The sequence below is a fragment of the Ptiloglossa arizonensis genome, chromosome 4 (genome assembly GCF_051014685.1).
Source record: "Ptiloglossa arizonensis isolate GNS036 chromosome 4, iyPtiAriz1_principal, whole genome shotgun sequence".
In the NCBI taxonomy this organism is placed as follows: domain Eukaryota; kingdom Metazoa; phylum Arthropoda; class Insecta; order Hymenoptera; family Colletidae; genus Ptiloglossa; species Ptiloglossa arizonensis.
The window spans coordinates 6,802,503-6,815,149 of record NC_135051.1 but is presented as its reverse complement, the minus strand read 5'-3'; the positions used below and the strand labels follow the sequence as shown (position 1 = coordinate 6,815,149).

Here is a 12,647-nt window from a genome sequence, read left to right as displayed (position 1 = left end):
TAACCCTAACCATCGCATAATATAGACCTAACCCTAACCATCGTATAATATAGACCTAACTTTAACCATCGTATAATGTAGACCTAATTCTAACCATCGTATAATATAGACCTAACTCTAACCATCGTATAATATAGACCTAACCCTAACCATCGCATAATATAAACCTAACCCAGACCTTTGGGTTCTTCGGAAAGTCATTTCGTTTTTTTTTTTTGTGAAAACGAAACACAATTTTTTTTACAGTGTACAAACATTTTATTAAATTATACATTCTCCATTTTGGAAAATGACTTTCCAAACAATCGAATACTTTCACGAGTTCGATCGACTACGTAAATTCTTTCTACGTACTTGCTCGTATTAAAATTCCACACCAAAGTTACAAACGTTATAAGCTCTGTAAGAAATTTCATCATTTTCCGAACAACCCGATACTCATTCTTGGAGCATCCATTGGTTATTATTTTTTCTCTACATTTTTTTTTTTTACCGCGCGTGTACGCCCGTACAAATAGGCAAATTCGCGGGCGACACGTTCGTATTAATTTCCAGGTAAATTACCGTCCGCGAACGAATGCAAAGTAATGTCGGGCGCGATTCCAATGGCACGGCCAAGGCGGTTGAATGCCCCCGTACAACGTACGGATTAGTGCTCGGTACTAACGTAATCGTATGCCTGGTGAATATTTCATGAAGCGCGGAAAAAAGAGATGACACCTGTTCGAAAACCGTTAGCGTACTCCTTTTGCCCGCCAACGACGGGGCGGCGATGGCAAACGGACGGTTCGGCGACTTATTTCGATGCAAATTTTAAAAAGAATGCTCGCAGCGCGCGCGCAACCATCGGGTAAGCGGCTGCGCGCGCAGCTCGTATTACGCGCCGTATACCCTTGATAAAACAGCGCGACCGTGCTACGTACGCGAGACTTTCCAAGGATCGGGACGAGGCCTCCTTCCTAATCAGTTTACGTGAATTATTAGCCGGCCGGTGGGATTTAACGCGCGTTGTTTAAGTGCTGCTCGGTGATTTACGATTTTATCGAGGAGCAAAGTCGCCGCGGGTCGACGAACCCGATCGAGTACTTTGAAGAAGCTGAACACGATTTATAAGCGGAGTTCCATTCGGTTATGGCTATTTTTTGTGGACGCGGTTTCTAGCACGAATTTACAACCCATTGAGGACTGGTCGATCGAGCCCCCCTCTTCCTTCCTTCACCTCGGGAAGAGTTTCTGAAACTTAGACTCGTCTATTTCTGGAAATAACGAGGTGTCCAGTTTCTTTTGCACGAGGTACCGGACGAAGAGAAAGGCGACAAAGACGGTCGATTTTTTTTCGCCCGGACGATCGAATATTTACCGATAACGCGAACGATGATAAAGTAAATGTTTGCGCGTACAACCGGGGGGGAAAAAGAATCGGACATCTTACTACTCGCCTTTCTCTTCTCTAGTTTTTTTATCGCATCGTACAACATCCGCGTCGCGTTTCGAAGGACGAGGCTCGTGAAACGTTCGAGATACGATTCAAACGCGGAGACACCGGGTATCTATTTTAAAATCGGCTGTTGAAATCGCGTTTCAGATTTTTCAACCGGGATTCCTCCGTTAATCGTATTCACAAGGCACTGTTTCAATCGAATCGGGTTTAATTAATCCACGCCACGCGTTCTACGAGGTCTTGAAAAATTTAACGTGTATACGCAATTTTTGGAAGATTTTTTAACTCAGGAACACCGAGGAGAGAGTTTACTTTTTCAATTTTTCCCTTGAACGTAGCAGAGATAATAAGTATCTTCCTCATAATTCTCATAAAAGAATCGTTACGTTCACTTCGTTCGCAAGTAAATGTATTCTCCCAGTGATTTCTCAAATATTTTATCCACGTGAAAAATTTTAGAAGTAAATCACTGCACGTTTACTTTTTCATTCAGATTTCCATCACCCAAACGCGATACTCGATAACTCTGTCCCCCTTCGATAAATATTGGCTTATTCGGAAAGTTATTTCGTTCCTTTTGGTGAAAACGAAGCACGATTTTTCCAAAAATGTTTCTTTCGGAAAACGAAATCACTTTACGAACAACCCAATACCATTCTTGGAACATCCAGCCGGTGGTTATTTTTTTTTTATTATTATTCATTCACATTTATTATTTCCGCTTGAAAAACTTGCCAAAAAGCTATCCGTATGTACGTAGTGGCACCATCGATTGTACCCCATGTCCACGTCGGATACACGCGGTGGTACTTCTGGTCTACGTAAATACACGTACTGGAACAGCGAACGTGTTAAAACGTTATATTCGGCACGGTTACCACGTCCACGTAGGAAGTCTCTCGCGAATGGGTTCACGATGCTACGGAATCAATGACTCGGCGAATCTCCGAAACGAATTCTCGAGCGGTGTGTGCAGGTATAGCCAGGTGTATGGGGTTCCTTTTGCTCGTGGGTACATATATTCGGTGCCGGGACGACACGTATCGTGCGTACCTGAATCGGGTGTCTCGCTAGTCGGGGCAGCATTCGCAGAACCCCGTAATAGCTCGGTAGCCGCGTTGTTGCACAGTGAAACGTTGAACGGAAGTTAGCTGGCTGACATCGCCATAGGATTCGGTCGTTCACGGATCGTTACAGATTCCTCTAGCTCGACAAGTTTAATAAGATACCCGAAGGAGTGGCTCCGGAGCCTAGAATAACAGAGACGATAGCTTCGTAGAACCTAGGCTATCGCTTGGGTTCCATAGCTCGAAGCTTACAATCTTCTCTAGTTATTCGGCTGTTATTCGATACTGTTCGGTACCTAGCTCTTGTTGGGTTTTGGTGACGTTTCGTCAATGTTCTGTAATCGAAGTTGCTAGATGACTTGTAGTCTTTTCTAGTTATTTGGGTGTTGCTCTGTTTGATCTTATTGTTCTCTTTGGGTCTTGACGTATCGTTCTCTGATCAAGTTAGTCTAATTCTCCCAGTGTATTACAAAGTCTGATTCAAGTTCCATACTTGATCCATACTTGACTTAAAGACTTTGATTAAAGTTACTGTAGTATCTCAAATTCCATACTTGACCCAAAGACTCTGATCAAGATTGCAAAGTCGGTAAATCAAGTTCCATACTTGACTCAAAGACTCTGATCAAAATTTCAAAATCGGTAACTCAAGTTCCATACTTGACTCAAAGACTCTGATTAAAATTACAAAGTCAGTGACTCAAGTTCCATACTTGACCCGAAGATTCTGATTAAAATTACAAAGTCAGTAACTCAAGTTCCATGCTTGACTCTGATTGAAGTTACTATAGTATATAGTAAGCACTAATTCTCCTCGTATTTCTCTAATCCTATCACCGTATTACAAAGTCAGTAATTCAAGTTCCATACTTGACCCAGACTCCAATTAAAATTACAGTTAGTAAATCAAGTTCCATACTTGACTCAAAGACTCGAAAGACTAGTGAAACGCGTTAAAGAAGCGTCTCTCTGGAAAGAATCGTCACTGTAGAAATACAGTACCGCTTCTGTACTCCATTGAAGGTATTTGAAATGAAAAAACCCGAGTTTCTTGGACATTCTTGACGGAAAGATTCGAAAGACCAACAAAACGCGTTAAGTACAAAAGCGGTACAGACCGTTCCTTCTACCTCTTCGAACTCCAAGCTGCGTAAGATCGTCGCGAGCGTATCGATAGCACGGAACCGATCGAGCCTAAAGTTTCAAGAAGGATATCCGGTCTATCCTCGCGTGGCAGGTCCTCTCCTCCGAATCTTCTTCGTCGTCGATCCTCCTGGACGCACGTGAGAATCCCGATCCCGAGATAACGTTTCCAAGTCTCACTGAGCGCGAGATATCTAAAAAGTCCTCGTGGGTATCGGCGTGACGCTATCGGTCGGTTCACCCGAAAGCATCGTTTCGCAGTTGTACGATCCTGTCGACCGAGTGACTGAATGACAACGGGGAACGATACCAGGCAACGATCGAGACGGGTGGAACGGCAACGGTTAAGCGTTCGTCGGACCGCTAACCGGAATGCGCGTGCTAACTCTTCGGCGTCTCGGGGCCCCGCGAGGCGGTTGGGTGCCCCGCTCGGCACGTAGGAACGAGAAACGAAGACCAGTGGGTTAACTGGTGGGAACGAGACACCCTATCGACGGAGAAGTGAGCGGAACAGAGGCTCGCGGGAACCGTGGCTGCCCCTTGCGCCCGCGATCGACGGAGACGTTCAAGTGCGAGCGAGAAAGATCACGGGCCGGTACCACCGGCGAACGAAGAGAAAGAGAGACGGTTACGAAGCACGTGGAGATTCGAGGCACATTGCGCCCAGAACAGCGGCACGAAAATTTGGTGAGGGCCTCCTCGACTGCCGAACCGACCACATTCCCTCCCCACCCGATTTCCTCGTACGAGAACCTTATCCGCCTGGCTGTTTCGCCGTGGTCCGCTCTATCTGAGCGCGCGTTTACATCGACAGGCGCGGATCATCGGCCCCGGTTTGCATTAACTGTCGCGATCCAGAGGCGGATCTCTCTCGCTCTCAACGGATGGAAGAAGAAGAGCTCGTATCCACGATAACCGACGATACAACAAACGGATGTACCTTGGGTGTTACGAGAACCGTGTACACCACGGAAAGGCTCCCCATTGATGCCCCGTCCACTCCTCAACGATTAATCGGGACAACGTTTGAACGTTTCGATCACCGTGCGTTTCGAGATTACCCTCGCGGTGTTTCGCGCGTCTTAACGATCATTCGTAGTCGATATCTCGTATCTCGTATATTTTCCTCCCTATCGTCCAATCCCCATTGTCTCGTGTTTGCGAGAATGTAACCGCGTAGTGTCCGTACGGTGGACACCGAGGACAGTTACGAACCACCGGGGAACGTTTGAACTGTTGGTTGTAGGAACTGTTGATTGTAGACATCAGCCTTGGTCGGGTAAAGAGAGAACTAATCGCGAAGGGTCTAACTGTCCGGTATAACGGACCGGTTATCGACATCGCTGTTCGAACAGCGTCGTTTGCAAAGTGTGCACGGTTGTTGCACAATCTGTCATACGGATGCGTTGACAGCGCGGCCCTATCGATACGAGGATCGTTTCAACTGGACGTAATAGGGGCTATAGACCCAACGATTTATCACACGACGCTTCGAAACGATCGAGCCCAACGATAGGTGTAACGACACCGTACGCTTTATCGTGGGAAGAAATACTTACACCTCGGGACTGAAAACCTACGGAGTGGCTCCATTTCGATGTGTCTTCGTGAGATCTCCGACGCGACAGATTTTATGGCAGTCCTCTGTCCTATCGTCCAATATCGTGACCGACCGTGCAACACGCTGAACAATTGTCGTACGAACGTATCGATCATCGTATAAATTCGACAAGTACTCTCGCGACAAGTATGGCCTCTGTTCGTAGATTCGAACGCAGTTGCGAAAGAAGGTGGTCAATAGAAATTTTGTTATCGGTTCCTTTCGTGTACGATGTCTCGGATCTCTTACCTGCTCTTTTCTTCCGAACTTGCGGCTAAAAAAGTTGATACTTTCTCTCTTTGTTCTAACCTAGACCTTCTATATACGCGAATCTTCTTCCCTTTGGTAAGATTGTAGGTTAGGCCCAGGACAGGTGAAACTTGGCTACGCTGCGCGAGTCTTTCGCTCTCAGTGTGAGAAAGACGAACAAAGTTAATAGAACTCGGTTAATTCAAGCCAAGATTCGCTTTTAGTTCCCCTTTCGAACTCGAGATGCTCTTCTAATCTTTATACACGTGTGTAAGGCGGGAACTTTACCTTTTGACTCTCTACAGCGTGTCTATTCGTAAATCTTCCTTCGTAGGTTTAACCAAGGACACTCGAACCTTGTTTAATACGTTCTTTCGCTCACAGTGCAACGAAATGTTTATTTCGAGCCATGATTCTGAGGTTTGCAGACGTCGTACCGGGTCTACCATTCTTCAGAAAATCGAATCTTGCCTGTGCATCTATGAGTTTGTCGTTCAAAGGGTAACGAAAATTTTATTTCGAGGCAAGATTCTCTTTTCCTCTGTCTCAAGGTTTCTGTGTTAACCCAGACCCTCTAGACACAAGTCTACTCGTGAATATTCGACTGGTAGGTTAGCAGACATCGTATTGAGTCTACCATCCTTCAGACAACCAAACTTTGCCTATGCATCTATGAGTTTGTCGTTCAAAGTGCAACGAATTTTATTTCGAGGCAAGATTCTCTTTTCCCCTGTCTCAAAGTTTCTGTATTAACCCAAACCCTCTACACACAAGTCTACTCGCGAATATTCGACTGGTACGTAGGTTAGCAGACATCATACTGAGCCTACTATCCTTCAGATAATCGAACCTTGCCTATGCACCTATGAGTTTATCGCTCAAAACGCAATGAAAACTTTATTTCGAGCCAAGATTCCCTTTTCTCCAATTTCTATATCCCTGTGTTAACCTAGACCCTCTACAGGTCCCTCTAGACACAAATCTACTCTCAAACATTCGATTCTTCCTTTTGATACGTAAGTCAGCAGATCTACCAAAGTTCAGAAAACCTTGCCTATGGATCTACGAGTGTATCGCTCGAAACGCAATGAAAACTTTATTTCGAGCCAAGATTCTGTTTTCCCTTATCTAAAGATCCCTGTGTCAACCCAAACCCTCTACGCACAAATCTACCCTCAAATATTCGAGTCTTCCTTTTGATACGTAGGTTAGCAGATCTACCATCGTAGGGAAAACCTTGCCTATGCATTTACGAGTCTATCGCTCAAAACGCAACCAGAACTTTATTTCGAGCCAAGATTCTCTTTACTCGAGCCCTCTACACACAAATCTACTCTCAAATATTCGATTCCTCCCCCTGATACATAGGTCAGCAGACATCATACCTGATCCACCATAGTTCAACCTCTCGCCTTTGCAGCTACGAGTACATCGGTTTTCTCGCAACGAGAAGGTTACTTCGAGCAAAGAATACTCTTCGTTGCTCTCTCTCCCCCCACCTCGAGTTCCCTATCCCCCTCGTAGCGCGACGAAGCGACTTCGAATTCAGTTCGGCTTTGAAAACCGAGAGTAATGCTCGGTTACGGAGAACGATCATCACCCTCGTTGGGCTATAATAAGGCTCACCTAGCGATCGCGGAGTGCGTGCGGAGAGTCGCCACGTGTTAGCTGGAGGTTAGCGGCTCCTCGTGCCGCATCCCGGCAGCCGCGTTATGCGCCCTATCAGCTCCGGTCTTCCTTCGTTTCGCGCGTTTCGAGCCCCTTCCGGTGTTTTATCTAGCCCCTCTTCCTCGATCTCTCCTCGTTGATACGTGCTCGATCCTCTCCTACCCTTGACGAAACCACCGTACAGGTAACACCAACTTTCGCGTGTTCGTCTGCGTGTCTGCGCGTGGTTCCTGGCGCGTTCCCTCCCGCGAACGTTACCTGGTCTCCTGGTTTCCTCAACCGTTCGGTCCCTCGGTGCCCCGGTGCCCCTCACTTAACACTCAATTCATCGACGCCTGTGGTTCCTACGCTGTAACGTTTCTACATCGACGTGCGCGGGATCATCGCGCGAACCAGCTGCATCGACGTATCCCTCGACCGTTACGTGTACGCGCGATCGATCGGTTACCCGTACACGTAAATCGTACGCGGGACCGGTACCGGTGATCACTGAGAGACTCGATCGCGGATCGATATCTATCGGGCCACTCCGTTCCGGGTGGCGATCGCTCGCTTACGGGGGGAATAGATCGCGCGTGTACGCCGCGGGTACGGGAAGGAGCGAGAATGAAACTCCCGTTCGATTCGTCGCCGGTGCAACCGAGTATCGGTAACGGCAGTGGGTATAACGACGAACGAATATCCGCCAAAATGGTCCCCGACGTTCGTCAATTTGTCCTCTCCACCGCTGCCCGCTACCTCCGCCTCGACTCTCTCTCTCTCTCTTCTTCTCTTTCTCCTTTCTCTTTCTCTCTCCTCTCTCTCTCTCTCTCTCTCTCTCGCTCGTTCTCTCTGCCTCCGTCTCTCCACCACGAAAGAATGAGCAACCACACTGGTTTACTGTTCCGTTCGCGACGAAGATGTTCTGCGGACTGATAACCTGCCGTCTACTTACCTCCGGCGAACGCCCCTAACGCGCCGAACTCCCTGGCACGACAGGTGCTCCGAAGGAGGAGTGGGAATAAGAGGATGGTTTCGCGGAGGGGACAGGGATAACCTACTCGTAGCAGCACCGCCGGCACACCAGCGGCGGCGGTGGCGGCGGCGGTGGCCGTCGTTGCCGGTGTGTACGCATTGCGAGAGAGAGAGAGAGAGAGATAGAAGGAAAGAGAACGCGGGTAAGGAAGAGGGAACGCGACCGTGCGGCAGGGAGGAGGGTTAGGTCTGGGTTGGTCGGTGGTAGGGACGAGGGGGGGCAGTACGCAAGGTTGAGAGAGAGAGTGACGAGAAAGGTGAGCGAGACCGAGCGAGAGAGGAGAACTCTGAACGACGACGGCGGCAGGCTGTGCAACCAGCACCGAGCAGACCGAAGAGAAGAGGGCAACGACACCGCATCGCGGGTCGGTGGGCTTCGACACATTTACCGAAAACTACATCGCCACCACCACCGCCGCCGCCGTCACCGTCGCCGCACGATGCCGCCGTTCGTTCGGATTCTCCGAATCCCTCGATAATTGATCGATCGCGACGCTCGCACGACCGCTAACCACCGGATCGGACGAGAGAGACGTACCCCTACGGAACCGTTCTCCGATGAACCTTGAGAGCCTAGTTTTGTCGACCCGTGGAAATCTTCGCACGCTACGAATCCAACCCCGTTCGCTCCGCGGAATGTGTGCATAACCCTGTGCGAGAGTGGTACGTGTGCGTCGTGCGTCTGTGTATGTGTATTTTTTCTTCTTTTTTTTTCGTTGTTTTCGATCGGTAGCGGAAGCGGTTATCGGGGGTACTCGAGGATCAGTCGTTATTTAGGGAGACGTCGGGTGGTCATTCTCGATCGTTGGCCTCGTCGGGGCCCGGCCATTTCGTAGCCGGGCCGCGTTTTCCACCTCCCATCCTCCTCATCTTTGCCACTATCGTGCCACCTCATCCTCCGGCTACTCTTTACCCTTCTCTTCTTTTCTCCTCCTCGATGCTAGTCTTATACGTACATGCTCCTCACCCTTTTTCTTCCACCGCGCGTACGTTCGTTCGTTCGTGCCTTTCCGATTTCTTCGGCTAGGGCTCCGGGAACACCGATATCTCCGCAACGATCTACGATCTGGCCCTTTCCGTGCTCGCGTTCCACGCATGGAACTACCGATCGCCAGGGCATATACAACCCGTACGCGATCCCGTGATCGTCGATCGGATCGCGCAACGACGACGAGGGAGACCTCGTCGCAGCGGCGATGTAGTTTTCTCATCGACGTTGAGAATCGTCGCTGATCCGTCGCTCGTTCGCGATTTCACCAGCCGATCGAGAACCGAAGAACCACCGCACCGATCATCGGAACTAACTTCTTTTTTTTTTCGCCCTCGCGCGATCTACTCGTACCTCTAGTATCTCTCGTACCTCTCGTACCTCTCGTACCTCTCGTAGCTCGTACCGCGATCAGCTTCCGCCACGAACTTTCGAGCGTTTCTCATTTTTCACCCGCCACGGCCTCCCTTTATCACCGACCCGCGCTCACGTCTTCCTCTCCTCTCTCTCTATTTCTCTCCTTCTTTCTCTCTCGTTCCTGCCGATTGTGGCATTCCTCATTCTTCCGCGCATCGTATTCCGGGTTTGTTCGACATCTGAATGACGCTCGCCATCGATCATTCTTCTTCTCCCCCTGATTTCCGCGTAGCTCGCCTAACTGTTCACCGTGACACATTCCCGGCCGTGTGTTCGCGAGCGCGCGCGAGAGTACCGAGCGCCCGCGCGCGCGAAAAATTTCTCGAAAGTTTCCTTTTTAAATTCCATTCGAAAAATGATCGAGTTCCGGGCTGTTCGGTGAATATTCATGAGAGACTCGTACCGGGGGCACCGTTCTGTTCACCCTTTTGGCCGGTGACTTTCAGTCGAGAGGAAGAGAGCGAGCGAGCGAGCCTGATGGCTCGCTCGCTCGCGAGTTACGGCCAGCGGCGTACGGTTCGACGAAAAAAGGAACATTTTCCGTTTTCAAGATCGCGCTAAAAACCCGATGCAGTCTCTAGCGCGCGTTCTGAGAAGGATCGGGGTCGCGGGACCGTCGTCGGCGCGAGCGTTCCTGTACGCGAGAAGATGCGACGCGAGGCGGGGCGGAGCGCGATGGGCGATCCGATCCGATCCGAGGCGAGGCCAGGCGAGACAAGACGAGACGAGAGGATCAACCGAGGCGTCGTCGTCGTCCGCTTAACTGCCCTAAAAGGCAGTTCTTCTCTCTTTGCTATCTAGTCACCGTTGTCTCCAGGAGTACGATGCCTATGGCGAGGTGTCCTGATCGCGCACCTTCGATCCGCTACCAACGCCTCGAATTCAACGCGATCCTCCCGTTCTTCGTATTTACGACCGATCTTTTTTGCAAAATTTCACGCGAAATTCTTCTCACTTTTTTCATTCGAATATTCGTCCACGTTGATTTCTCGTACGGTTCGGGATCGCGATGAAACGACACTTGCGCCGATGTCGATCGAAGGGAGGATTTGTCGGTTTTTCTGGTCGAGAGGAATGGTGGAAAAATTTCATTTAGAAGCTACGTTTTTCTAACGAAGATATTTTTCTACCTTTCGATTTATTATGCAAGTGTCAATTGAAGTGCACTTGTAACTTTTTCTGGAAGAGAGGAAAGGTAGACAGAATTTCATTTAGAAGCAACGTTTTTCTAATTGTGATATTTGTCTACCTTTGAACTCATTATGCAAGTGTCAATCGAACTTGTAAATTTTTCTGGTCGAGAGGGAAGGTAGACAAAATTCAATTTAGAAGCTACGTTTTTCTAACGAAGATATTTCTCTACCTTTGTACTCATTATGCAAGTGTCAATTGAAGTGCATTTGTCAATTTTTCTGGTCGAGAGGAAAGCTAAAAAGAATTCAATCTAGAAGCTACGTTTACTTTTTTTGTTTTTTTAATAAAGATATTTGTCTACCTTTGGATTTATAATGCAACTGTCGATCATTATGCAGGTCGAGAGGAGAGGTGGAAAGAATTTATTGAGTTGTTCGGAAAGTCATTTTTTTGGTGAAAATGAAACACAATTTTTTTACCAAAAACATTGTGTTGCAAAGAATCGAACAAAATTTGTAACAAACTAGCCTTACTATATCAGCTGTCAAAATGTATAATAATTCTGCAGCTTAAGTGTGAAGTTGACTGTGAAAAAATACAAATAGGTACTCTGTTGGGAACAAACGAAATAACTTTCCAAACGACCCAATAATTTAGAATCTACGTTTACTTTTCCTGTTTTTCTAATAAAGATATCTGTCTACCTTTGAACTCATTGTGCAGGTGTGAATCGAAGTGCATTTGTAACTTTTTCTAGTCGAGAGGAAAGATAGAAAGAATTTATCGAATTGTTCGTAAAGTTATTTCGTTTTCCAAAAATCACACCACCCGATATAATTGTATTCTCTGTAACGTTCATTTTCGCGAACCAAATTTTCAAGCGGGAAACTCGAAGAAAAGTTCCCATGTGAGAATCATGGAAATAAAGAAAGAGTAAGGAATTGTTCTATACGTGTTCCAGAACGTGAATATTTATAACATGTTATCAATAATGCCGCAATCGTATTCTGTTTGTGATTTGGAAATTGGATTATCTAATCCCCTTCAATTTATTATTTTACGTTCATTATTCGGAGTTCTTTGTATTATTTTATATTCATTATCTAGAGCTCTTTGCATTTTTTTATATTCATTATCTAGAGTTCTTTATATTATTTTATATTCATTATCTACAGCTCTTTATATTATTTTATATTCATTATTTAAAGCTCTTTATCCGTCTCTTTAATTTATTGCACAAATTTCTACGTGTACGTAGTCTACGAGTACGTACGAGTGTACAAGTGTACGAGTCTACCTATTTTAATGTTGTCGTTTCGTTTAACTTTTACGACAATGCTAATCGAAGAATCTACTCCTCCGATTCAAATTTTACATTCGTCTATAAGAATCACGTTTCAAAAATTTTTATTATTCTACATCTATTATATTTTACGTCTCGTGTATTCTTCTCTCACGATGCAGAGGTAGATGGTTACCTCCATTTCTGCATCATTCGGTAGATCCTTCCGTATGCAAATCGACGTTTCATTTTGGACACTGTTCTTTTTTCTTTTTTCATCTTTCTACATTCGTATCGCGTGTTTACCTTTAAATTTTCATTTTAACTACGTGCTATCGCAAAAAAAAAAAAGAAAAAAAGAAGAACACGAGGATTCTTTTAGTCTTCGACGCACATCATAAAGACTAAAGTTTATTACCTTCAAAACAGTTGCCATAATTAATAACCTATCATTTCGGGTTAGGTTTGAAAGCAGCCCGCGGCTATACCTCGCTTTTGCGCAATTTACGAATCTGTCTGTTGTGACTGGGCTGCGTATGTTTATACCAGCAATATACGTCAAAATATGCAAGTAACGCGCGCGAGATATGCAATTATAATATGTCAACGTATCCCGGGAATATATCGGCGTTGAAGACCTACTG

The 12,647-nt window shown here is 46.7% G+C and overlaps 1 protein-coding gene across 3 annotated transcripts in view; it reads right to left on the bottom strand.

Moving 5' to 3' along the window:
• M (zona pellucida domain-containing protein miniature) overlaps window positions 1-8,055 on the bottom strand; it is a 48,496-nt gene extending 40,441 nt beyond the window's left edge. For 2 of the 3 annotated variants that reach the window (XM_076309590.1, XM_076309593.1), the window contains exon 1: window positions 7,127-8,055. The gene's annotated coding sequence lies outside the window, so the exon portion shown is untranslated. The remainder of the gene's footprint in view (window positions 1-7,126) is intronic. The other variant, XM_076309592.1, reaches the window with a different exon arrangement.
• Window positions 8,056-12,647: the final 4,592 nt, after the last annotated feature.